Genomic DNA, 24,302 nt, shown 5'->3' on the forward strand with positions numbered 1-24,302 from the left:
TTGAGAATCTTCTTGTGATCCTATCAGGTACAGCTGTGACTATACATTTGTATAAGTGTATGTACAGGGCATAAGCATATACCTTAGTATTGTTGTTAATGACATCTGTGGGAATGGGTGCTTGGAAGTTGTTTATGCCACCCCTTAGGAGGATACAATTAGCTTTGGTGAAATCTTTTAGCCTGATATCTCCTAAGAGGGGTTCAGGTGCTATTGATACTTCAAATATAACTGATTTGTGATTGGATTTAACCAGTGAGAGTCTTGTATTTGTAGTGGTACAACGGTCACCCATGTTGGTGAGGACCAGGGCGAGAATATTTAAGCCCCTTGTGGGGCTACACATAACTACAGTGCTTGGTTGTAATTAGATTGACAAGTAGATCCAAATAAGCATAGGGGGTATCTTAGTTCATTGAGGGGGCCTATAACTAATGATAATTTGGAGAGGGATCTTAACCACAGGTAGCTGAACTTTTGAGTAACTCCATGGAGTCTTCCCGTCCAACCAGTCTAGTGGTGTATTTGTCTTTGACGAAGATAGATACTCCTCCTCTGGTTCTCACATGTTCATTTTGCAGTCTAAAAGTGTGGAAGGCATTGCAGTCTTGCTAGTCCTGGGTACTCTCTCCTGCTCTAAACCAAGTTTCAGTGACTGCATAGATGTCAACATCCTCCAGGGAGAGGAGTGCTTCCAGAGAATGCAGTTTCTGATTTAAACTCCTAGCATTAAGTAGCATAATCCTTAATTTATTTGTGAGGGATATTTTTATGTCAGTAATTTTGTTCTTAAGTCCCTGCCTAAAAAAGGCACTATAAGGAAGGCAAGTGCCTTAGCCAGTACCCAAAAGCCTAGAGGTGACAGGTGAAGACCATCTCTGGCAAAGCAGTGTGGTTCATCTACCATGTCGTTCCAGGCTGACGGGAACTGGATCCACTTAGAATGACACCAGAAACTAAGCCAATTGTTGAAGTCAATCATTTTTTGTTTATATTGTGGTATCAACCTAGTTGATAGTAGAATGCTGCTCAAGGCTAGGGACATACCTGCCTGGGACACATTCAGAGAGCTCAGTCATGTCTCTCTTTATATAGTCCAGTGAGGTATGTCTCAAGTCATTCACACCAACATGAACTATGACGGAGTCATAAACAGTACTTGCTGTTGAGAGACTTGAGTGCATGGGTGATGTGACAGATCCTGGCACCCGACAGATGGCTGACCATAACCTTCTCTTTGTCCAGCCTGTTAAGTGGGACATCTGTGTCTCACAATGGAGTCACCTATGACTTAAAAAATTGGTTTAGATGTGCTTTGCCTTAGAAGTTACTTGGTGAGCCTTCTGGTGCTCCTGCTATTGTGTGTTGAGTGCTGTAGGTACAGTATTAGGTGTAACATGTTTGTGTTTAGGAGGTCTCTGGAGTTTAGGTAAGTTTTTGGCAAGTATCTTTGTGTATGACAGTTTATGTATTGAGTGCATGGTTCGCATAGGAGATGCAGTATATGAGCTGACAACCTGCTCAATGTTACTGTTCTGTGCATGAGAGGGAGAAAGGCTTCCAGATTGTTAGTGCAGATGCATCTCTCACAAATTGTACTTGGTTGATTTAGTAGAAGAGGGTTATCAATGTATATGAGGTAGTTGCTACACTGCCTCAGGATACCCATTTCAATCAGGCTGGCAGGAGAAATGAAGGGAAACTGACCATCCATAATGCTAGGTAAAATTCTGTTTCAACAGTGGGGGAGGAATGGAGGGTGTGGTTTGGATGGGTGCTCTAAATGGGGTCTATACTGTGGTTCTCAATAGGGGTCTATACTAATGAGGGCTCTCTAAACAGTATGAGACAATTTGAGATGGAGTAGTTTTTGGGACAATTCAAGTGGCAAAAGCACAGCTGAGGTGCTCTCCGAGCAGCTATAGGCAAATTAAGGACTTCTTGGCTGGATCAAGGCAGCTTCAAAAGGGAAAATTCATCTACTCAAGTTTTGAGTCTATAACTGCCAATTGTCACCCCTCACACACTGTGGTGCACACAGATGAGTACAGCAGAGCAATGGCTAGTTGCCAAAATTTGTGGAGCTGTGTTAAAACAAGCACAAACCCATGCAAATGCGGGGCTTCTGTAGCAACAGCGAGCAAACTTTTTAAACAGTTTAACCAATTATAAAGCTCAAAACTGAACCCTGCTACAGCAACCTTCAATCAGAAAAATCCTAACTTCACTTATCTGCCGCAAGGGTGCAGGGGGGCCCTGTCCAACAAAATATATCCTGGTTTATACAAACAGAACTAAATTTAGCAGGTCATAATCTAGGCTATGCTACAGCAAAGTGCAAAAAATCAGCAAACAGGTCAGAAATCAGCAATATACTAAAAATACAGTGAAGACTTGTACTTATGGTTACCATAATAGGTTCATAGGTTCATAGGTTCATACTAGGCTATCTGCCCGAGGGCATTTACAAGCCTAGCCCATAGTTTTCACCCCTTTAGTATGGGGAACTATACCCATTATTTTGCTGTGCCTCTGTCGAGCAGTGACACTGAGGTAATCCCTGGGGTATATCTGCGATCTCCCATCCATTGGTCAAGATTTCTCTTGAACAAGGCCAGCGAGGTGCTCTGCCTCACATATACCGGGATTTTATTCCACAGCATAGGGAGTCTTTGGGTGATGAATCTATCCCTCCAGCACGTCCTATTAATAGCCGTGTCGAGGTTTAAGTCTCCGCCCTTGTGGCTCTGACGGATCTAGATTTTTGAGGTGAAGCATATTCATCAAATCTGGGTTTGACATGGCCTTGTATGTTAGGCAAAGGTCACCTCTGAGCTGAATAGAGCTGGAGTTCTTTCAGTCGGGCAGCATAGGACAGATGTTTGAGACCCTTTATCCTTTTGGTGAGGAACTTTTGTGGCCTCTCCAGCCGCTGCAAGTGTCGGGTCAGATACATTCGAATGGGGCATTGTACTCAATCATTGGTCTGATGAGTGATGAGTATAAGGAGACTATGACCTCCCTTGATCTAGATGAGAATCCCTTCATGATAAGGTGGGCAATGTAGAAGGTCTTCCTAACTACTTTAGCTACATGGGTGTCGAATGACAGACTACTATCAACCTGGGTCCCCAGGTCCCTGATAACTTCTTCTGTGCTCAGTGGATTGCCACCTATTTGGTAGCTAGGGGTAACCTTGTTTTTAAGGGTATGACTATGCATTTTTTGGCATTTAACTTTAGGCCATGGCTCTGGCACCAGTTATCCGTTTCTGTGAGACCCTTCTGAAGGATATTCGTGTCAGATGTGTTTTCTACTATGGCGCGCCGTTTGCAGTCATCTGCAAACTTTGTCAGCCACAACCCTCCTGTCTTTGCTTCTACTTGGAAAAGTAGATGCCAAACAAGAGTGGGCCCAGGACTGAGCCCTGTGGTACACCACTTGTGACAGGCTTTGAGTCTGACATGGCGCCAGCAACTCTGACCCTGTGGGTTCTGTCACTCAGCCAGTTTGCAACCCATCTTGTGATGTATGGATTAACATTTAAGCTGATGAGTTTTTCAATGATACCCGAGTGGGGTATTGTATCAAGGCCTTCGCCAGATCGAGGTAAGCTGTATGGACTGCCTTTCCCTCATCAATGGCTTTGGTGACTGTTTGAAAAAGTCAACCAAGTTTAGAAGGCATGATCTGCCTTTGACAAAGCCAAACTAGGATGGATCCAAAGTCTGCAAATTCCTATGTCTTTATTTATGAGGTCCATTATGATCCTCTCCATGGCTTTGCAGATAAGGCTTGTCAAGCTAATGGGCGGTAATTTCAGGGTCGGTGGAGGCACCGCCTTTGTGAAGTGGGACCACAGTTGCAGTGCGCCACTCCTATCCAGAGGTAAGACTATGATTAAACAGCTGTCCTAGCTGTGGGTTTAATTCCTCGTTGAGTTGGAGCACACAGCCGGTGACACCATCAGGTCCCCTGGATGCTCTGTTTTTGCTTTGGAGAGCAGTTCTCACTTGGGCATTGGAGATGTTTGGGGGCTGCAATCGCTTGGTATAGATATCTCTCCTTTGGGAGGGAGGGGAGAGAAGTTTAAACTGAACCTGTCAGCCAGTATGTTGGCAATGTCTGTAGGATCAGTAATCTTCACATCATTTTGAACTAGTTCTGAGCATATCTGGGAGTTTCCTCCCAGGTTTCTAACATAGCTAAAGAAGGCCTTATGATTGTCTTTTGAGTCTTTAGCTATTTTCTCTCAAAATTTGCTTTGGATGATTTTATGAGAGCTCTTAGTTTTTTACTGATAGTGATCAAGGGTGTCTTACCTTTTAAGGATTTTGCTCTATCTTGTAGTAGCTTCCTCCTTTTGTTGTAGAGTTTGTTTATGGCTGGGGTCCACCAGACTGGACGCTTGCCTTTGGTACAAAGAGTCTTTGTTTTGCTTGGGATTGCCTTATCCATACAGTCCTGCAGGTGCTGGTAGAAGGCATTTGTAAGTGATTCAGCGGCTTGAGTACTGTTTTCCGCCGCTCGGGGCCTTAAAGGAGACCACACTAGTCTTTAGAAGTGTGAAGTGAAGTTCTTTACTGTGGTCTTTTTATTTCAGGTGGGGTGGGATGAGGACCTCCAGCGAGATTAGTTTGTGATCTGATCTCACCAGTGAGGGGTATACTTCGTGTTGAACATTGTGCTCCCATGTTCGTGATGATGAGATCAAGTATGTTTTCTCCTCTTGTGGGGATGGTGACTAGTTGTTCCATGGCATTTGAGTTTATGAATTCCAGGAACTTTTGGGCTAGGATGTTTGGGCTTGAGTAGTGTTCCCAGTCTATATTAGGGTAATTGAAGTCACCTAGTATGATGGTGTTTGGTGATACATTTATCCCCTCTAGTGTTTTCAGGAAGGCCATGTGAGGTTCCTGAGTTTGTGAGGGTGGCCTGTAACATGCTACAATTTGCAGAGCAGTCTTGCCTATGGTTAATTGCACCTGGATGGTCTCCGATGCATCGTCGTTGCCACCAGTCTTGAGGTGTGGGTGTCCTTGATGAATATGGATACCCCCTCCTTTCTTGGTATTGTCCGGATTTTGGGGCGGAGCATGATAAGAGGTAAAACCTGATAGTGCTGGGGTGCTCTCAGGAGCTTTGAACCAGGTTTCTGTCACTGCACAGACATCGATGTTCTCCATACTGAGAAGGGCCTCGAGTGCGTGCATTTTGAGATTTAGACTTCTGGCATTGAGCAGCATTACCCTTAGTTTTTTCCTTTTTGTGTTCTAGGGTGGTAGGTTTAGAATTTGAGCCTTGCCTAAAAAGGCACTATGGGGTGGCAAGAGCCTTTGCCAATATCCGGAATCCCAGGGTGACAGGTGCAAGCCGTCCCTTGCGCAGCGTGGCTTGTCCAGCATGTCATCCCAGGCAGACAGACATTGAATCCCCTTTGAATGACACCAGAGTTTAAGCCAATTGTTAAAGCTGATCATCTTATCTCTGTATTGTGGCATCATTCTTGGTGAAGGTAGGATACTGCTCAAGGTCAGGGTCATACCTGCCTTGGCTACATAATCAGAGAGCTCCTCAATGTCTTTTTTCATGTAGTCCAAGGAGGTACGTCTCAGGTCGTTTACACCAGCGTGGACAATGACTGAGTCGTATTTGTACCTGCTGTTGAGAGACCTGAGTGCTTGCGTTATGTGGCGGATTCTAGCGCCCGACAGGCAGCTTACTGTGACCTTCTCCTTACTCAGTCTGGTGAGCGGGAAGTCAGTGTGTCTGACTATGGAGTCACCAATGACTAGTGTGTCTGGCATTGTGTTTGGCCTTAAGGGCTGTGACTGTTTGACACTCTGACTGTGAGGTCTATGTGTTGCAGGTGTTGTGTTCTGAGGTGGTGGTTGTTTGGGTGTCTGCTTTGGTGGCCTCTGCTGTTTTGGTAGATTTTTGATCAGAGTATGTCTTTGTGTGTTTGTGTATGATTTGAGGTTGTGATGGTACTATGTGAGATTGGGTCTATAGTGTGTGTGGTAACCTTCTCCTCCTGACTGGTCTTGCTAGTCCTATGTTGAGAGAGCTCAGCCTCCAGTTTGGCCGTATAGTTGCATCTCTCACATGTATTTGTGTTTTGTGGGAGGAGGAGAGGGTTGTCTGTGTACATGAGGCAATTGTAACATTGCCTCAATATTCAGGTTCACCAGCTGAGCAGGAGAGGACACTAGCAACTGATCCTCGACATGCTAGAAGGACTAGACAAAAACTTTAAAAGAGATTCCGGGGGACGTGGGTGACAGAGAAATGGGGGTTTGCCTTTTTGGGGTGCTATCTATAAGAGTGCCGTATCAAGGTAATAAGTACTGTAGGAGCAAGTGCTAGGTTTAACAGATAGAGAAAAGTCTACTTGGAGTCAAGTAGAGATGATCTTTTTAGGTATTAGAGAAAGTGCTAGTAACAGGGATGCTTAAAGGTAAGATTGAAAAGAATGCACTCTGCAGTGTGCACTAGAGAAGTTAGATATGAAAGTAGGTAACTTGAGTTTTACCTGTTTAAAAAGTTAAGGTTTAGTGGAGCCTCAGATGCCTTGGATTTCACAGATGAATGCAGCAGAGCAGTGGCTGGTAACCAAACCTTATGGAGCTGAGTTAAAACAAGCACAAATCCATGCAAACATGGGGCTTATGTAGCACCAGTGAGCAAACTTTTTTTAACCAATTATAAAGCTTAAAATTGAGCCCTGTGCCAGCAACCTTTAATCAGATGAGCCCTAACTGCACTCTCCTGCCACAAGGGTGCAGGGGGACCCTCTCAAATAAAACTAAACACTCCCTAGAGAAGCCCTATATTTGATATGATGTCTCATAAATTATATAAACTGTTTAGAGTTACAAATGACTGCAATTAATGAATATTGTGTATATTGTTTTACTTTTCATTTTTATTAAATATCTGATGTTCCACTAAAAGTGACTGTCTACTGAAAACTTCGAAATGAAAAATAACTTGTACAGATGATAAAAAAAAATGTGATTTGCAGCTCTCCCATGAAACCATGAGGAATAAATGAACTGTTTTTGTTCAATGAATAGGGTTAATTAGAACAGTGAAAATAAACTGCAATGCCATAAACAAATTAGCCTTCATTTTGGCAAATATATAACACATCTATAGCAAGAAGTTACATCCAGCCTGTAAGCAGTCTGAGAAGTGTAAAAATGCAAGACCAGCTTTCTGAAAGAAATGACAGTACTGCAATACAAATCACCACAAAAATGCCTTTTTCTGGTGTGTGTGTGTGTGTGTGTGTGTGTGTGTGTGTGTGTGTGTGTGAGTAAATAATGCACTTTTCAAAATATATGTACCTATCGCAGGAACACACACAACACACATATACTTATATACAAAAACATTATTTAATTAAAAAGTAAGATTTGCTTGCTTACTTTTTCTCCTCCTTGCTCAAGAAAGTGCCCAATATACTTTGCAGGATCTGGAATTGGTGGTAAGATTAACATACACATTCTGCAAGGTCAACATAAAATGCAATGTCAGATAATGAAACAGTTTGAATATTCAATCAAGCATGAGAAAATGTTCTAAAAATATGCATTTTACATTGTTTAAAAACATTAATTTTAATTTTCTGCAAAGTAAGCTCTACTTAAGAAAAATAATTTTTGATAAGAAAATGAATGACTTCTGAAATACAAAATGGGAAAAGATGAATTCTTCTTGGTTCAAACTTAACCTCAAAGTACAATATGCAGAAAACTAATTTACCATTCCCAAGTTACTGGATCAATGGAATGCTAAATGCCGCATAATGATATGCACACAATTTGAATACTATGCCTGTGGGGGTGAGGAAGCCTCTCCACAACTCCCCAGACTTGCATACGGTGACTTGAGTTCAACTCAGAGATTATACAGGCACAGGGTAGCTGTGGCGTGTATATTTTATTTTACATTTGTAGTGACAAGTGCACTGGCATAAGGTTTATTTTCAGGCATGATCAAATCAACATAAAAACATGCTCTCAAGTTTAGGTTAAATTTTGCCTGAACTGCTGACATATTAGTTTACCATTCTGTCAGTAGTGTGTGTAACTTCATACCATGTGTCATATTTTTCCCCATTTCCTCATTAAGAATTTTTATAGTAAAGAAATGAGAAAAAGTCTGAAAGGGCACCCTATGACTGAGGTGCTGACTTGGTAGTAGTTGTCACATGATGGCAAGGGTTTGGCCACTCAGCTCAGAGCTTTTTACTCCTTATTGTCATGTGGCAATTACTAGAAAATCCATGCAAATTAAAGTCAACCAATATGGGTAAGCATTGTATTACATAAGTAGCAGTAGCCTGAGATAGTTGGGTTTTTTTTTAAAGATCCTGGCAGTCAACTTGATAAAAATAAAAATCGCTTAATATTTCTGTCCTGCTTATCTTAAAATTACTGATGATTTAAGTCAGTCAGTGATTATTAGAGTCGGTCAGTAATGCTAGTCATTAGTTTCATATTGTTTATTGTTCATAAAATGTATGTTGATGAAAAACCTGTTGTTCCCTTAACTTTTTAAAAGAATTACAGTTATAATTAAACATTGTCCATTATTTTGGGCCTCTCATCCTCCCCCTCCACATTTTTGGCTTTGTTGCTAATCCTTAAAAGTGGTCTACTTTTGGCCTGTCCATGAAAAAAATATGTGGCTTTTTGGTACGTTGCAGGGGATTGCAATACCTAAATAATAAATGACACTCAAGTTTTGCACTTTCCAACCTTAGCAAAATAAAAGCATACATACATACATACATAATATATATGTTAACCTGTTAATCCACATCAACTCTCCAAGGATGTAATATAACAGCAACATTTTCAAACTGTCATTGATTTTGGGACCTTTATTCTTTAACAGTTTCAGCTTTGTCACAGATTCTGTCTCTGAGACTTTCTTATTTATTTAAAAAAGTTGGGCATGTGGGATGTATTCAGACTAAATACCTATACTTGCTGGGGCTTTCTGAGGAGGAAAATGACTTTGCTCCTTATTCTGGCTTCTGATTTGTGTGAAACAACTTGGAATACTTTAAAACTCATTATGGGGACCATTTGTTTATCATAACTGGATGTCTGAAGTGCACACAGAAATGGCTTTAACTGCTTATTGGGGGGGGTGGGAGCTGCCTGTGGATGAACATAGCTGACCCCCTTGTTGGTTGCTCAGTTTCTTTCTGCTGATGATTTGACTCTGCAAGATTAGTATGCATTTGTGTGATGACGGAATGTTTTATTAATGTGACAGATCTGGAGTGACAGGAGTAGTGTTTAATGATGCATTTGCTAAAATCAGGGTAGAAATAGTACTGCTATGGCAAGTGTGTGTGTGTGTGTGGGGGGTAACATTCTGGCTGCAGTTTTCTCTCATTTTCCATCACATACATCAGCAGTGTATAAAAAAAAGCTATGTTTGGAGATCTGGCAGGAGCAAGAAGTGTGTGAAAGTAACGGATTACTGGTAATATAGTGCAGTGAGTAGGGCGTATTGCTCTGATTGAGTTCTTAGCTCTGGCTTCGTCTGTGTGGAGCCTGCATGACTTCTCTGCATCTGTGTGGGTTTATGTGCTTTGGTCTCTCCAACATCCCAGAGAATTTACCTGTAGTACGTGTGTGTGTGTGTGTGTGTGTGTGTGTGTGTGTGTGTGTGTGTGTGTGTGCAGTGCGTGTGTGTGTGTGTGTGTGTGTGTGCAGTGCGTGTGTGTGTGTGTGTGCGTGTGCGCGCATGTGCAGTGTGTTTGTGTGCGTGCAGTGTGTGTGTGTGCGTGCAGTGTACACGCGCAGTGTGCGCATGTACGTGTAAACATTTGATAGGCCTGGGTTCTCAAGGGTAATATTGGTGTTTGTGTACTAGTGTGATACACCTAGCTTTCATGGGTAGTGTCAGTGTACATTTATATAGAGTAAAATAATATCATTGATTTTTATCTGTGGATACACACAATATTGTTGGACAAATTTAGAACTGTATTTTTGGGTTCAGTAAAAAAAAAAAATGTCATCTTTTTGAAATAAGGCATACAATTATTCTCAACTGTCCAGACTCACACAATGAATGCTTTATATTTTCAGTCTGTTCCAAGTAGAATTTGTGATTTTCAGGGATCTCACTGGAAACTGATGTCACTAAATGAGGACAACCATTTCAATTTCAGACTTCATATCCTTTAGAAAATGTATGCTAATGCAAAACGTTATTCTATTAACTTTCTAAGTTTATTAGAATAACTAAAAACTGTGTCTGATTTTAGACCTTTTAGACCCCCACCCCCACCCATTAGTTTTGGCTTTGCCCAGATTTCTTGCACTAAAGAGGTTGAGAGGTAGACCCAAAGAAGTTCCGTGTCCTGGTGGCCTCAAAACCCCAGGATATTTTAAGTGTATTTTGACACAAGCTTAACAGTTGTCACTGCCTTAAACTTCATAGGTTACTAGGCTAATGGCCCTACAGCCCTTACAAGCTTAGCCATATTTATCCTGAGTTGTCCCAATTGTCAGTGCTTGGGTGAGTGAAGTTCGCAGAGGTAAGGGTCTATGGTAGTTAATACTAACTTTCTCTGTCCAGAAGGGACATGGGTGCCACTCCCAGGAATGAATTTGCAGTCATCCATCCACTGATCTAGGTTGTGTTTGAAGAGGGTCAGGGAGGGGCTCTGTTTAGCATGAATTGGAAGCTTGTTCCAGACAAGTGGCAGTCTCTGGGAGATGTTATCTATTTCTCTAGCATGACCTGTTTATGTCAGAGTCTAGATTAAGTTCCTTGGAGTGAGTGACCCTTGTGCAATTCGATTTATGAATGTGTAGAATTTCCATCAGGGCCAAGTCAGAAACTGCCCTGTAAGCCTTGCACAAGTCACCCCTTAGGAAAATGTAGGAGAAAAAGATACAATGACAGGGCTTTCAGTCTTTCCATGTAAGTCTAACTCTGTGGTCTCTACAATTTTTGCAGGTGAATGGTGAGACATGCAAAAGGGAGCAATGTAGTCAATTATTGGTATAATGAGGGCCGAGTATAATGGAATTATAACATCATTAGGTCTGGACAAGACGCCTTTACTTATAAGATATAAGATATGCCACATAGAAGGATTTCCTTACTACTGCTGATATATGACGGTCAAAGTCATCTAATCTAAAACAAGCTCTCCTCAGGGGTGTGCATAGAAGGCTACTGTAGTGTGTACATGGGGGGCTGGGGACAGTATGGTCATTATTTCTTTAACTTTCCTGATAAATCTCAAAGATGTGCACAAAAGATTATTATAGCTTCTTTAGCGGCAGTTAATTGTTTTAGGACCAACAAGAAAACTAGAACACTGGATGCATAAACAGGTGGCTATTTCTTAGTGTAAGTAGTTATGCTGTTGTATATGTCTAACATCAGCATGTTGATGTGTTACTGTACTCTTATTTGTTCAAGTTTGTACCAGTATGATATCAGAATTGTACATACAAGGTGGCCGTCTGTTAGGGGTAGTGTAAGGAGGTATGCTGTATACATGTTTGACAGCAAATGTGGTGTGTGTGTTTTAAATTCATGTATTGTGTGTGGGAGAGTGAATGAGGAGGGTGCCTCTGATTACATGATGCAACCAAGTAGACTTAACTACCAGAAGAAATGGTGATCTGCCCTCTTTGGTAGTCTACTGTGATTCAGAGACATGTAAATTAGCATATAATAAGGTCATTCCTCACAGCAGCTAAAGTCACTCTGAACCACCGATTAACAGCATAATGGAAAAAAGGCCTTTTTATTACAGTCCTTACTGCCTACATACATTGGGATCTTTACAAATCCTTCAGGCTAAAGTCTGACATTAACGGCTAGTGTAATATTTGATCTCTGGCTATGCTTTATGTGAAGCAAGGTTGGAACTGCCCCTCATTTTACAGAATGTCCTTGTCTTTCTCTAAAATGTTTGGACTGAGCTTCATACAGCTTGTGGTTTTTTGCCAACCCATTGAGGAGTACAGTCACTAAATAGGGGGGGGTCCTGGATGTGGATGAAAGCAATTTACCATCTTGTTGTTTGCTAGTTTACAGGCTGGCTTTACATGAGTAGTGTACCTCTGTATGAAATTTGATGGAATATTCATTCTGTCTGGCTAATCTTTTATGGAATAAGTAACTGTCCCAGAGTTCACAGAATGTCCATGACTTTGTCTCATATTTTAGTAGTGTTTGATTGACTTGCTGTTCTCTGCCCGGCTACTGCTGTCTGTCTGCATTTTATTTTAGACTGAAGTTATTCATTTAAGGTTTGCTTACTTCTATTTTTTATCTTTTTCTTATACTGCATTTTGTTTTTTGTTTTGTTGGTTAGGTCAGTTAGAAAGGAATTCTTTAGCAGATGGTGAATAGCATCCAGCTAATTAGTGGCATGAGCTGAGAAAGAATATTCCTCATTTAACTACAAATATTTAGTGGCATCTTTATTTAGCTGGAGTGCTTGTTTGACTTGCAGTTCTCTACCTATTGCTGATCTTTGGCTGCATTTGCTTTCGATTTTGAGTTGCCCTTCCCTACTACAAATCTGATTTGGGAAACTCCTCATAGTCCAATTTCATCAGCTCATTCCACTGAGCACTGAGAGATCACATGGCAAGGCCCTCCCTTAGTCTCAAACTTGAATTATCTTCTGTTTCTTCCTATCCCAGAAAAAAAAAACTTTATTCTGTTGCTTTTACTGTATTTGTGCTATTTGCACCTTTATTTAGTTTTTTGTGGAGTGTTTTTAAGGTGTTCAGTTGCATTTAATCTACTGCATTTGTTACAGCTTGTTAGTAGCCTGATTACACTGTACATGTTATTGTAAATATTAGTTTTTGATTTAAGCACTTGGGCTCCAAACCAGTTATTTGACATTATGAATGTTTGTGGTCTCTGGTGGTCTGCACTCGAAGCATCACTCTTGCCAGATTTTTTAACTACTAGAGCATCTAGTTTTCACATAGCTGAGCATTGCTCAAGTTCCTTCTCTTATTGACCTATTCAATATTTAAATTTCTTCACTCCTCCCTAGCAGATCAGTAGCCATGGATATGCACTTCCCAACTCTCTGTGTAGCCAAGTCTGGTCAAGATGGGCATTTTGAGAATTGTAGCAATTGCCTCATGTATACTGGCAACCTACTTATTCTTAATAAAACTGATAATATGCAAGAGGTGCAAATACACTAATGCTGGAGGCAACCAAAACTAATCCTATAAATGTTGTCAGTGACACTTGTACCACATCTACTGTACAGGTAGAGGTAAAGACCCTACATAAAAATGTTTTCCTATTATACTGTCATGCAGACGCAGGTTGCTGAATGAGTCTTTGGTAAAACAGTAAAGCACGAAAAGGCAAAATATCGAAGCGGCTGTTCAGTGAACTCTTTCCCTGGGAAAGAATTTGTTTGGCTGCTGTCAGTACGTTGACTTTTTGGCACTGTAGTGCGATCTCAGAGTTGGTATATTTAAATAGGGGGTGTGGGGGCACAGCCCCCCACGTCGGGGGGTGTGGTGTGCAAAGCCCCCCACATTAAGTAATGTGTTACTTTTTTTTTGTTTGTTTCGGAACAGAGATTGTTTTCCATTGAAAAATAATCACTGTTCTGAAGTTTTTCGCTTACATGGGGTCGATTTTCTGTTGTTCACTCTTCTGAGCATGCGATATGATAATATAAACCCCATAAAAACTACTTATGCTGAGGCACTTACAGGTAACCTTCCTAAAATGCTAAGCCATCCTGCATATCACAATCAAAAAAGGGTCCTCAGCCATCACATAAGTGATCTGTTAAAACACCACCCACAGCTACACATAGTAGCACTGTATCTAGTGCCTCCATTGCTAAGCCCTTAAGGCAAACAAGCACACAGGCAAATTTCCTGGTCATTGGTGATGTCCCCTTCACCAGATTAAGTAAGGACAGAATCAGAATTAAGCTGCCCTTTGGGAGCAAGGTTTCATCAAATCATACAGACACTCAGGTCATTGAACCACAGGCACCAGTATGACTCTTATGACAGGTAATGACCTGAAACATACCTCCTTTGATTATATGAAGCAAGGCATGATAGAACTCACTGTGTGTCTCGGGTAGGTATGAAACTGCCACTGAGCAGCATACTACCTTCTCCAAGGATGACGCCATGTTACCAACAGAAGATGACTGATTTTAACAACTGGCTTAGCTTATGGTGTCAGTCCAGGAGGGTACAATATTTGACAGCCTGGAAAGACATGGTTGACTGACCACACTCTGCTTTGCCAGGGATGGACTGCACCGGTCCCCTCTAGGCTCTTCAATATTGGCAAAGACCTTTCCTCCCAATAATGCCTTTTTAGGCAATGCCAAACTTATAAACATACCAACTTAACTGAACCTGTGAAGGAATATCTGAAGGTGGTACTGCTCATTGGTAGAAGTCTTAAGAAACTCCACTCCCCGCAACTCTTCCTCGAGTGTGTTGACATCTGTGTAGTAATGGAGACATGGTTTAAAATCAAGGAGAGTACCCCAGCAAAGCAAGATTACAAGGCCTTTCTCACCTTTAGAGAAGCTACTGCACAGGAGGGAAAAAAGGTGGAGGAGTCGGTCTATATTAACAACCACACATCCAGACTAGTTAAAGTGTATGACCCACTGGAACTCATACATGCGTAACTCACCATAAACAGGGTGTCATACCATATCCTTGCAACCTAGAGGTTCCCCCCCTTCATGTCCCATAAAACCTGTACTACATATATCAATATACTTGAGTCCCTTACCATTCAACACAGAACAACATTCATGAGGGATCTCAAATAACCCTCTACAGACTGGGAATTCTACACCACTTTACAAAATCACTGCCCAGCCATATTGACAGCTGTATAGAGGAGCTGTGCCTACTCATATTAAGAATAAGGCAAACTCAAAAGACAAGCCACCCTGGTGAAATCACTATATTAACTGGTTATACAACAAAAGAAAAAAAATCTTTACCAAGCGTAGGAGGAACAAAGCCATACATACTAAAATCCCCCTGACAAATCTAAACAGGCAGCTAAGAGGGTTAATTAATGCTTCAAAGGCTAAATATGAAGAAAAAAATAGCTTCTCAGGCACAGGACAACCACAAAGCTTTCTACAGCTATGTTGGTAACCTCAGACGAAATATTCAACAATGTGCAGAACTTACTGTAAATGGCATCACCCACACTAAACCAAAGGCTCGTTAACCTTTTGGCTGGCAGGTTCAGCTCACACCCCCCCCCCGCTCCCTCCTGATAGTCCAAAAATACCGCATACCACAATCCCCTCAACTATTAATAGGGAACAGGTTATCAATACACTAAAGCCAAAAACACTGCATCAATGAGCCCCAAAGACATCCCAGAATGTTTAATAAATACCCCAAAACATGATCTCTCTGCTCTACTTGAATCACTGTTCATCTGGTGCTTTCAGTCAGATTTTGTGCCCAAGGAATAGAAGATGGCTACAGTCATCCTCCTGCACAACCACTGATCTGGGTAACTACAGGGCCACAAGTCTTACCAGGCTCATATGTAAGGCCATGGAAAGAATCATCATGGACATGATAAATGAACACATAAGTAACCTGCAAATGCTGGACTCATTACAGTTAGGCTTTAAGGGAAGTTCAAGCCTAATCTGGTGGACTTTTTGAGAGGGTCACTAAAGCACTGGATGAGGCTAAAACTGTGCACACAGCTTACCTTGACCTGACCAAGGGTTTTAATACAACACTCTGACTTAGGCATTACAGACAAGCTCATTAATTTAGGTATAAACCCTTTAATCATCCGATGGGTAGCCAACTGGCTCACTGATGGGACCCAGGAGATCAAAATAGGTGAGGCCACCTCCACCAAGAGGCCAGTCACTAATGGAGTCCCCCTGGTTTGGTACTGGGTCTGCTCCTTTTTGCCATCTATTTCTCTGAAATGGAAGCAAATGCTGAAGTACTACGCATGACTAAGTTTGCAGATGATTGCAAGCTGGGGGTTATCGACTCTGCTGCAGACATCTAAAAAATACATAATTGCACCCTTTGGGAAGTCAGTCAGCTAGGCTAATTACCATGTTAATAAGTCTCTAACAGCTGACCCAGTGTTCGGGGATCTGGGTATGCAAATAGACAGCAGCCGTGCGGCCACAGTGGTGAGAAAATCTTATGTTGTACAATTTATAAACAAGGGTGAGGTATATAGGTCCAGAGAGTCAATTTCACTATACTCCACATTTATCAGACCAGAGTACAATGCTCCCTTTGGTATATACCTGACCAGGTATATGCGGCAACTAGAGTGACCTCAGAGGTTCCTTACAAAAAGCATACAAGGTGTAAAAAACCTACTTTATGCAGAGCACTGTAAAGCTTTTTCTCTCTGCTCAATGTTTTACAGATTGCCGAGTGGTGATCTATGTCTGGTTTACAAGGTATCCCCCAAACCCCATACTTCTGAATCTCCTACATATTTGTAAATCAAGAGTACCAGAAATACAAGGCCTAGGGACATGAATTCGGTCTGTGACAAACAGAACATGCTGGAGAAACAGATGTGTTCAGAGACTGCCCATCCTATGGAACAGGCTTCCTATCCATGTAAAGCGGAGTTTGTCTATTGCCCAGTTTAAAATCAAGACCATTGGATGGGGAATAGGAAATTTACACCAGGCCTGGCACCCATGTCCCTTATGGACAGTGGTAGCTTATAAATGTCTGGTTCGCAATGTCCTATTCAGAAACAGGACATTGTTATTCTTTTGAGAAAACTTGGCTAGCCTGAGTAAGACCCCCCCTGGTCATTAGCCTAGTAAAAATATATGAATCTATAAATTTGTGGTTTTCTGATGCATCATTCAGGGAGTATTGCAGTTATTTAATAGTGTGAGACTGTGGATGAAAGGAACCTATCCTCTTGTTTGCTCATCTTATAGTTTAGCTTTACAGGACTCGTGCATTAGTATGAAATAAGTTTGAATAATTATACTTTGTGCACTGCTTGTGTGAATCTAAGTTGAAGTTGTTCCTTATTTACAGAATGTTCCTGGCATTGGCTTATACTTTGGTCTGCTCCTTATGTAATTTATGCTTTTATTGCAACTCACTGAGGGTAAATCAGACTTCGTATACTTCTGAAAATGCATGCAATTATTGATTTTGTGAAATATAGGGATACAGGCCTTATTAGAACCCAGAGGCCAGTGGAACAGAGGAGAGAGGAGAATGAAAAACAGCTTTGGCTGGCTCTCACATTCTGGGAGGGGTTTCTGTCCCTGATAAACAGACACATCCACAGTGATAGGAAAGTGTGATAATCTCAGGACATACTGCCAGTAAAACTAAGAAATACGGGGAGGTGGAGCCGGCAGATGTGGTGTGCGATGATGTGATGTCACTAGCACTGCCTATAGTTAGCATATACTAAACAAATACTCCCTGATTTGCAGGGTAAGCATTAATGATACTGAAAGCTACTCCACTCCACTCCCCCCAACCCACCACTGGTACAGTTCCAGCCCCAGCGGATAGTACTAGAAACATTTAAATATAAATGGTACACCAGGGTAGCTATTGGTCGGCTGGGGCATGCCAAGAAGTTTAGAGACATTATTTTTTGTCAAAATCATACAAGGTATGCACAACAAAGTGGCTACAAATTCTAGGTGGAGGCTGTTTGTGAATGAAAGAAACTTACCTTCCTGTTGTTGGATCAGTGTGAACAGCCTGGCTTTATAGGACTTGTTTGCATTTGTGTGAAATAAGTTGGAATACTTTGGTCACTATGCATTTGGGTGAAACAAGACCGAAATACATTATTGTAACCATTATTATTTTTTCCAGTCAGGCATTTAAAGTATATACACCCAATTAAGGTATAGCTTCTAGGTGTCATGACTGTGGATGAAAATGGCTGACCCTTCTGTTATGATCAACGTAAACAGTCATTAGTCTGCCTTTGTGGTAGTAGTAGTACAGGCTAGAATACTTTATTGTAGGCTTTTTTTTTATCATGATAGTCATTTGGTGTACACAATATCAAGTGGCTATAATTGATGGGCATGGTCATTACTGGATTACAATGACAGCAGTTCAAGTCATCTTATATCAGAAAGATGAATCCACAAGAACGTATGCATTTATTCACTGCCCCTAAAAAAGGATGCATGTGGGGGTGGAGGGCAGTTTTAAAACAGTCCGGAGACCAAGGTACATATTTAGACCAACAGCAGCACAAATTTTGGCAAAAGGTGGAGGCGTCTCGATCTACATTAGCAACAAACATACCCTTAGGTTGGTTAAACAAAGATACCATGGAGCTCATCCATGTGCAAGTCACCAGATAAGGTCACTCACCATATCATGGCTAGCTACAGGTCACCATCTATGGCTCTACAGTCTCAGAGCTCTTAACAAAACCCACTAGAGGCACTCACCATATAACCATAAACCCTATTTATGGGTGACTAACTATCCCTTTACAGACTGGGAAACTTGCACTGCTTGAAACTCACAAGCACAATGCTATGGATTTTAACACTAACACTCTAGAACATTTAGTGCACATTCCAACCAGAGGATCAAACATACTGGATCTAGTACTCACCAACATGGGATAGTGTCACTGCTTGCAATGATGTGTCTTTAGGATGAATGAATATAGGAGATTCTAAGATATGGGATGCAGAGGAAGTGCAGCTGGTAGAAATTAAGTAACGTTTAGTAAATAGTGTTAGTATTAACTGTGTTTATCTTTAGGAAGACTGTACAACTTAATTGTTAGTTTTAATTTTTCAAACTGTGCATGACTTTGCCTTCCATGTGGGTGTGTTCTATAGTTTCTAAATTGTAGATCAGCGTGTGTGATGTACTTTTAAGAAGCATTCCAGTCAGTGGGCACGTGCAGATAAGTACTGAGCATATGCAACCAAGAGTGCCATTTTGAGTGAGTAGCCAGGGTGATAGCATGCATGTATGTAGTACTCAGTTTAAGTTTAATGTTTCTGCTATCCATCCTGATGTGTTTGTATGTAATAAACTACTTAAATGAACAGCCAAGTCTCCATTTTATTTGTTTGATCTAAATCTCAAAAAATGTATAAAAGGGAAAATGACCGTATTGTTTCACTATAGTACTTTTTCGCATTAACTAAGCTATTCAAAGTATCCAAAGTGTGCAAAGTGTTGGCAAGAGTGTGCAGTATTACACTGCAGTTATTTCACAAAGTAGTTATTTCAAAGAATATTTTGCAAAGTACAAACTTTCAAAGAGTTTACTGTGCATTTGAACATTATTACAAATACCTGGTGTGTGTGCATGTTTGTACATAATTACAAGGGCCAAGACTGCATTGTGTTAAACTATAACTTATGGGCCTGGCAGAAGGATTTTGCAGACCTGCACCTCTTGTGTTTAATAACAATGTTGCAGAAAATTGGAGTATGTTTGAGCAAGAGTACAATAATTTCATACAGGCTTTTTCCGACAAAGACACATGTACAAATGCATTTATTTTGCTTAATTTAGCTGGTTCAGAAGCCACTGAAAGAGAGCATTCATTTGTGTATGCAGGGGAGGTGGAAAACTGCCATATTATGGTACAGACTAAAACGAGAAAAGACCCTGAGTGCTTAAAATGTAAATATAGAGAAATGTACAACTCCAAATGAATATAACAATGGAATGGCAATTATTTTACACTACAGATCAAAGCCTGGTGAAGCTTCTGCTGCATATATAACGGACTATAAGGCTAAAACTTGCAGATTTTGTGATTTGAGAGATGAGGTGATAAAAGACAGGCTTGTGTGTGGTATTAATAATGACATAATGAGAAAGATTTTGCTTCGAGACAGTGATTTAAAGTTAAATAATGCCATTGAGATTTGTCATATATATCAGCTTACAGAAAAGCACACAAATATGCTTACAAATGAAAAATCATGCTTTCTAGTACCATCCAAAGATAAATGTAGACAGTATGCAGGACAAGGTTAAAAGATACAGGCCAAAGGATGTGGTCTCCGCAGCAAAACCTAAAGCAACTTTAGTAAGGCCTACAGTACACACAGCAAAGCACAGGGGTGACTCAGCAAAACCTGTAGCAAGCCTCATAGTCAATTGTCTTAATTGTGGTGGTAACCATGAACCCAAATGAGAGAAGTGCTTAGCTTTTGGTCATCAGTGCCATTCTTGCAATAAGTGGAATCATTTCAAAAGGTTTTGTAAATCAAATAAGGCACATTCTTTTATTAAAAGAGGGCATTCAAAGAGGCAAGTTGATCAATTACAAAGCTGCAACCCTACATTTTATGTTGATGGTGTGTCTGTGCTTGGTGAATCAATCAATGCAGTAGATTTATGGGCAAAGAACAAAATCTTTTGTACTGTTCGGATTAATGGGAGTCCTGTAGAGCTCAAAGTAGATACTGGTTCAAAGTGCAGTGTTATGTCAGCAGAAATGTTTGCTAGAGTAAAAGCTGCAGACACAGTTTGCAAATAGGACTGCTTTCATTTAACAAAATAAGTTCACCATGTAAGCTTGAATGAGAACAGATCAAATATCACCAAAACTATTTATTCTGACTATGCTGATATTTTTGAAGACAAACTAGGCTAACTCCCAGTTGTGTACTCAAAGTTAGACCCATAGGTAAGCCCAGTTATCAGACCAGCACAGAAAGCTCTGGTAGCTATACAGAAGAGAGTCAAAGTCGAGCTAGACAAAATAGTGCAGCTAGGAGTAATTTGTCCAGAAGAAGAACCAACTGAATGAGTGTCTTCCATGGTAGTAGCTCATAAGAAAAGCTCAGATGATGTCAGAATATGTACTGATCTAAGAGATTTTAACAAAGCATTAAAAAGACCTCATCATCCTATGAGCACAGTCAAGGAAGTTGTTGCCCTCATGCCAAATGCCACAGTTTTTTCTGTCTTGGATGCAAAAAGTTCATTTTGGGAAATTTTACTTGAATGAAAATCTTCTTCATTGCCAACCACATTCAGTACACCATTCTGAAGGCACAGATTTTTCAGAATGCCATTTGGAATAAATTCTGCCAGTGAAACCTTTCAGTGTGCGATAGAACAATTTTTTTTCTGGCTATCCATGTGCTATAATAATAGATGATATTCTAGTAGCAGGCAATGGTGAAGTCGAACATGATAGAAACCTCAAGAAAGTTCTGGAAAGAGCTTGTAAAATGAATCTTACGCTAAATCCTCAGAAGTGCAAATTTAGGCTACGAGATGTTACTTACGTGGGTCATTTGTTCACCAGCTCAGGCTTATGACCAGATCCTTCTGAGCAAACAGCAATTCTCGAGATGCCAGCTCCAGACAATGTCCAAGCTTTACAACGTTCACACGGCATGGTCAACTATTTAGGCAAGTTCATTCCAGATTTAAGCCAACTTTCAGCACTGCTTAGAGAGCAAGCACACAAAGATGTAACCTTGCCCTGGTCAGAACAATACCAGGGTATTAGATGTCCTATAACAGAAAATTGCCAGTCCACCCACTTTACACAACTATGATGTTCATAAATCAGTAACTCCTTCTTGTGATGCTTTAAGTTTGGTCTTAGTGCAGTCATTCTTCGAGGGTAGACCAGTAGCCTATGCATCAATAACTCTTACCCAAAATGAGATTCAGTATGCCCCGACAGAGAAAGAACGCTTGGCAATTGCGTTTGCATGTTCAAAGTTTCATGATTGTATTTATGGATGACCTATCCAGATAGAAACTGATCATCAACCTCTAGTCACTATTTTGAGAAAGCCTATGCAGATAACTACTGTGAGATTGCAAAGCATGATGCTCAAATTGCAAAAGTACAATTTCAATCTTGTTTATATAAAAGGCAAACTTCTTTATCTTGCTGATACCCTATCCTGATTGCCCAGGAAAACCACAGAACAGCATGAGAATGGGCAAACTGAGTTTGACGTCATGAAGTGAGAAATTTTTCTTCCACACATTTTGATGAGCTTAGGACTCACACAGCTTCAGATCCAATTCTCCAGAAGCTCAACCTCTTTATGAGTTGAGGATGGGCTTCAAAAAGATCTGGTTTACCAGTAGATGTGCAGCAGTATTTTTCCTACAGAGACAAGATATTGTCAGACGATGGTATCATCATGAAAGGTCAAAAAATGATTGTTCCAAAATCCTTGCAACAAGAGTATATTAAGATCTTGCATTGTGGCCACCTAGAAACTGATTCTACCAAAAGAAGGGTGAGATGAGTAGTATTTTGGCCTTCTATGTCAAAGGTTATTGAGAGAGTACTTTCATCTTGTTCTGTATGTAATAGTACAAAGCTGCAATAACAAAAATAACCACTTCAGTTAAGCCAGATTCCTAAACTATCTTGGTGGGCAGTAGCTACAGATACCTTTGAGTGGAATGGTCAACATTACTTGGTGTTAGTAGGCTCTTATTCAAATTAGTTCAAGATTGCTCTACTTCCTAACCTAACTTCTAAGACTGTCATTACTAAGTTGAAGAGACATTTTTCTGTCCATGGTAGTCTGCACAGTCATTTCTGACAATGGTGCACATTTTACAAGTCAACAGTTCAAACAATTTGCTGAAATGTGGGACTTTGTTCATATTATGAGTAGGCCTGAGTACCCACAATCAAAACGGCTTGACTGAACATGCAGTTAGTTCAAAGTGCAAAACAGCTGTTAGAGAAATTTAAATGTGACACCAATGTTTTTCTAAACTTGCTTAATCTTAAACATTCCTCACGATGATCTAGGTTCACCTACCCAGAGACTTATGTCGAGACAAACCAAAACCACATTACCAATCAGTAGCAATTTACTGGTACCATGTGCTAAAAACAACAAAGCAGTGAAAGCCCAATAGTTAAAGTATTTATCCCAGAAGTCCTACTATGATAAGACCAGCAAACTGCTCAGTCCATTAAAAGAAGGTGAGATAGAGAGGTTGCAGACGACAAAAGGTTTTGATCACATTGGATTTGTGAAAAGTGTGAGTCAAGAGCAGAGATCGTGCATCATGGAATTTAGGCAGAATCGAAAGCATTACCAGTGTCTGAGCCAGTGTTACAACATCTTGCCTGTAATAGAGACTCTTATTCTCAAAGTGACTTGTCCAATGTTCCTGTTCCAGTGGATATCCCATTAGCAATTCTTCTTGCTCCTGAGAATATCCCTGAGTGTCCTGAAGCAGAACATTCCCCAGTGACTATCCTTGTTGCCAAACCAAGCCCTAACTATCACATTACAAGATCAGGTTGCATTTCCAGACCTAGCTCCAGATACGCAGCAGCCTGGACATGACTGTTTTGTTTATTACTGTTTGTATAATTGCATGCCTATTAAAATATCATTGTCAATATGAGACAGCTCAGCAAAGAGGGAGGATGTAGATCAGACTGTGTGATGTACCTTGAAGAAACATTTCAGTCAGTGAGCACGTGCATATAAGTACTGAGCACATGCAAGCAAGAGTGTCATTTTAAGTGAGCAACCAGAGTGATCGCATGCTTGTATGTAGTAGTCAGTAATTTAGTTAGTTCATTTAAGTTTAATATTCCTGCCATCCATCCTGATAAGTCTGTATGTAATAAACTACATAAACGAACACCCAAGCCTCTCTGTCTTATTCAAATATACAAGACGAGTGACAAACTATAGTGAATTCTTCAATGGGGGGGGGGGATAACTGCTAACACTGATTAGTTTTGAATGACAATGGTGTTAATAACAATGTTACCCTAATGGATACTGGCAGTCAGTTTGCAGTGCCATTCATTATAGAGACTTAGATAAATGAACCATATAATTTTGTTTTCGGCCTTTTGTAAAATCTCTGTGTTTTGGGGTGATTGAAGAACAAAGATGGGAAGAGAATGGCAATGATGTGTCTGGCTTCCTTTGAGTGAAGGTGGGTAATTTTATAGTAAGCCTTTTACTGACATTTGGTAGGATGCTTAAGCATTTTCATTGGGTAACAAAAGAAAGAGGCAGTTTAGTGGATTTTACAGATTGGTTGCATCCAGTAGCATAATTGTTCATTTTTCTGGCATTTAGACTATTTATTTTTGTGCAACCTTTCTCATAAATTAGCAAAGTTTTTTTAAAGGTTATATTTTAATCTTTAAGTTGAATTAGTAGTCGCAGTGAGAACTATATCTATATAAAATACAACAAAAAGTATATACAAACCGCTATTATATGTTCTCTGCTTTCACAAGCAAAATGCATTTAATAAAGATAAAA

The 24,302-nt window shown here is 40.5% G+C and overlaps 1 long non-coding RNA gene across 1 annotated transcript in view; it reads right to left on the reverse strand.

Annotated features, from left to right (window-relative positions):
• Positions 1-24,302, reverse strand: part of LOC122789988 — a 67,082-nt gene that overhangs the window by 33,607 nt on the left and 9,173 nt on the right. The window contains exon 2 of the long non-coding RNA XR_006362900.1: positions 7,431-7,509. This is a non-coding gene — a long non-coding RNA (uncharacterized LOC122789988). The remainder of the gene's footprint in view (positions 1-7,430; positions 7,510-24,302) is intronic.

Source organism: Protopterus annectens, chromosome 15.part0 (genome assembly GCF_019279795.1).
Source record: "Protopterus annectens isolate FY-2018-M chromosome 15.part0, PAN1.0, whole genome shotgun sequence".
NCBI classification, from domain to species: domain Eukaryota; kingdom Metazoa; phylum Chordata; order Ceratodontiformes; family Protopteridae; genus Protopterus; species Protopterus annectens.